This window comes from Hylobates moloch, unplaced genomic scaffold (assembly GCF_009828535.3).
Source record: "Hylobates moloch isolate HMO894 unplaced genomic scaffold, HMol_V3 SCAFFOLD_15, whole genome shotgun sequence".
Lineage (NCBI taxonomy): Eukaryota > Metazoa > Chordata > Mammalia > Primates > Hylobatidae > Hylobates > Hylobates moloch.
In genome coordinates, this window is record NW_026652290.1 from 54,440,181 (window position 1) to 54,444,522 (window position 4,342).

Sequence of the window (4,342 nt, forward strand, 5' to 3'; positions counted from 1 at the left end):
TACTATGGTTATTTAATTTTTTTATTTTTAATTTTTATTTATTTTTTGAGACAAGGTCTCGCTCTGTCACCCAGGCTAGAGTGTAGTGGCTCCATCATAGCTCACTGCCACCTCTATCCCCCAGGCTCAAGCAATCCTCCCACCTCAGCCCCCTCAGTAACTGGGACTACAGGTGTGTGCCCACCATGCCAGCTGATTTTTAAATTAAATTAATTTATGTATTTATTTATTTTTGAGACAGAGTTTCGCTCTTGTTGCCCAGGATGGAGTGCAGTGGCGCAATCCTGGCTCAACGCAACCACTGCCTCCCAGGTTCAAGCGATTCTTCTGCCTCAGCCTCTTGAGTAGCTGGGATTACAGGCATGTGCCACCACGCCCTGCTGACTGTGTATTTTTAGTAGAGAGGTTTCTCCATGTTGGTCAGGTTGACCTCGAACTCCTGACCTCAGGTGATCTGCCTGCCCCAGCCTCCCGAAGTTCTGGGATTATAGGCGTGAGCCACCGCGCCTGGCCTGATTTTTTTGTTTTTATTTTTAGTAGAGATGAGGTCTTGCTGTGTTGCTCAGGTTGGTTTTGAATTCCTGAGCTCAAGTGATTCTTCTGCCTCAGCCTCGCAAAGTCCTGGGATTTCTGGTGTGAGTCACCATGCCTGGCCTATAGCTATTTAAAGTTGCCGTACTGGCCACTGTGGATGAGGTGGTGAGGTGGGTAGACCATCTGAGGTCAGGAGTTTGAGACCAGCCTGACCAATATGGCAAAACTGTGTCTCTACTAAAAATACACACACACACAAAAATTAGCTGGGTGTGATGGTGCGTGCCTGTAATCCGAGCTACTCGGGAGGCTGAGGCATGTGAATGTGAACCTAGGAGGCAGAGGTTGCAGTGAGCTGAGATGGTGCCACTGTACGCCAGCCTGGGTGACAGAGTGAGACTCTGTCTCAAAAAAAAAAAATAAAAAATTGCCCTACTAACATGTAGCTTTTTTTTTTAAGTGGTTTCTTTTTCTCTCTTTCTTAAGATTTATCTTTTTTTTTTTTTTTTGAGACAGAGTCTCGCTCTGTCACCCAGGCTGGAGTGCAGTGGCGCGATCTCGGCTCACTGCAAGCTCCGCCTCCCGGGTTCACGCCATTCTCCTGCCTCAGCCTCTCCAAGTAGCTGGGACTACAGGCGCCTGCCACCACGCCCGGCTAATTTTTTGTATTTTTAGTAGAGACGGGTTTTCACCGTGGTCTCGATCTCCTGACCTCGTGATCCGTCCGCCTCGGCCTCCCAAAGTGCTGGGATTACAAGCGTGAGCCACCGCGCCCGGCCCAAGATTTATCTTTCTATTTCTCTTTTATTTAAAAGTAGTAGTAATCTGGGCACGGTGGTTCACACCTGTAATCCCAGCATTTTGGGAGGCTGAGGCAGGAGGATCACTTGAGTCCAGGTGTTGGAGACCAGCCTGGGCAACATGGTGAGACCCTGTCTCTACAAAAAAATAAAAAAATTAACTGGGTGTGGTGGCTTGCATCTGTAGTCCCAGCTACTTGCAAGGCTGAGGTGGAAGAATCACTTGAGCCCAGGAGTCAGAGGCTGCATTGAGCCATGATCGTGTCACTGCACTCCAGTCTGGACAACGGAGTGAGACCCTATCTAAAAAAAGAAAATAAAAAATAAAATAAGAGTAAATTGAGAGAGCCTTTCCCCTGTTACTTTCTAGGTTACTACAGCTGGAAATATATCTTTAAAAAAAATTTTTTTTTTTTTTAAGATGGAGTCTCGCTCTGTCACCAGGATGGAGTGCAGTGGCGCCATCTCGGCTCTCTGCAACCTCTGCTTCCCGGGTTCAAGCGATTCTCCTGCCTCAGCCTCTGGAGTAGCTGGCACTACAGGCATGTGCCACCACGCCTGGCTAATTTTTGTATTTTTAGTACAGATGGGGTTTCACTGTGTTAGCCAGGATGGAAAATTTTTTTATTTGGAAAGGAGAGCTTTATTTCTCATAAAGAAATGCCAGGCTGGGAAGTGAGCCTCCAGCCAGAAGCCAGAAACAGGCACTTCCAAGCAATATATCTTACCCATTTTGTAGATAGTAACAATTTGACCTCATATGCTGGTGACCCTGCACTGCTGTTAGGAGATCGCTTCTTGGTTCTCTGAGAAATGTAAGAAATGTGTTGGGGTTGGTATAGCTAGGTATGGTGGCTCACACCTGTAATCCCCGCACTTTGGGCAGCCGAGGCAGGAGGATTATTTGAGCCTACGAATTCAAGACCAGCCCGGGCAACATAGGGAGACCCTGTCTCTACCAAAACAGTTATCCCAGCTACTGGGTAGGTTGAGGTAAGGAGTTTCAAACTAGCAGACTGTAAAGTGGAGGACAGGGAAGGGTATTCCAGGCAGAGGAAGCAAAGGCCTGAAGTCAGAGAGAGCACAGTCCATTCAGAAGTTGTAGTCATTTCAGAAAGATGAATGATGTTTACATTATCCAGTTTTTGGTGATTATTGTTTTGCTGCTTCACTAGTGTAGATTATTGAGATTTGACTATACTTGCTAGAGCACAGAAAGTTAAAGGCTTTATTTTATAGCAATAATTCTCTTTTAAGGTGAAGACATCAGAAATTATACTTTCTGTCTAGAGATTCTAAGGAGAAAATGTAAATTAAACCTAACCTTTGAGTTAGCAAATGATTGATAACTCTCTGTCCCATAAAAGAAAGAAGGGGTGGCTGGGCACAGTGGCTCATGCCTGTAATCCCAGCACTTTGGGCGGCCGAGGCAGGCGGATCACCTGAGGTCAGGAGTTCGAGACCAGCCTGGCCGACATGGTGAAACCCCGTCTCTACTGAAAATACAAAAATTAGCTGGGCATGGTGTCACATGCCTGTAATCCTAGCTACTTGGGGGGCTGAGGTAGGAGAATCGCTTGAACCTGGGAGGTGGAGGTTGCAATGACCCAAGGTCATGCCATTGCACTCCAGCCCAGGCAACAAGAGTGAAACTGTCTCAGAAAAAAAGAAGGGGCAGGGCACAGCCTACTCCTTTCTCACTTTTTTTTTTTTTTTTTTTTTTTTTTTTTTTGAGACGGAGTCTCGCTCTTTCACCCAGGCTGGAGTGCAGTGGCACGATCTCGGCTCACTGCAAGCTCTCCGCCTCCTGGGTTCACGCCATTCTCCTGCCTCAGCCTCTCCGAGTAGCTGGGACTACAGGCGCCCGCCACCACGCCCGGCTAATTTTTTGTATTTTTAGTAGAGACGGGGTTTCACCGTGGTCTCGATCTCCTGACCTCGTGATCCGCCCGCCTCAGCCTCCCAAAGTGCTGGGATTACAAGCGTGAGCCACCGCGCCCGGCTTCTCTCTAACTTTTGAATCTTACCGTGTTTTGCTTCATTTTTGAGGAGGGGTATGTATGGAAATTTAGGGTCTTTGTTAAGCTGGTTAGGAGGTTTGAGTTAGAGGGGAGAAAAAGGAGTTCAAGAATGATTGCTACTTTATGCAGAACAAAAAAAATACATTTAAATAACTTGTTTCTCTGATCTCACTTACTAAGCACAAGCAAGACTTAACCGATTTTGTTTCAGAGAGACAGTTACTTCAACCAGACAAAGCATTTGTTCGACATTATTCACTGTGTAAAATCTGTTGTGTCCCGATTAAGAGCATTGATTTTTGCTTTTTGTGTTTCTGAGACACGGATATAGCTGAATTAAATAGAAACCTTTTGTGTGTTCATTGGGTAGTACTGGGATTTTTATGTGGATTAAAAGAGAAGAAAAGTGTTATGCGTGGAATAGGAAAGAAAAAGTTTAGAAAATGTATGTAGAGTCAGTGGTCATTTCTCACCCATTTTTATTCTTGACATCTCAGTGGCATTTGATACTCTGTTGCACCCTAGCTTCACTTGTCTTCCAGTGCAAGACAAGCTTCCCTTGATGCTGTTCCTGCCTCACTGGTTCCTCCTTCTCAACTTTTTTTTTCGTATTCTTTATCTCCTCACCCCATTGGTGGAGTATTCAGAGCAGTCCTTGGATCTGTTCTCTGTCTACACTCTTTTCCTAGGTGCTGTCTTTCAAGACTTTATTTTTTATTTTTTTATTTTATTTTATTTTTTTATTTTTTAAGACTTTATTTTTTAGAGACAGATTCTCACTTTGTTGCCCAGGCTGGAGTGCAGTGGCATGATCATAGTTGACTGTAGCCTTGAATTCCTGATCTCAAGAAATCCTCCCGCCCCTCCTCAGTAGCTAGTACTACAGGTACCCACCACCATGCCTGGCTAATTTATTATTTTTTTTGTAGAGACAGGTCTCACTATGTTGCTGAGGCTGGATTCGATCAAGACTTTAAATGCCATTAT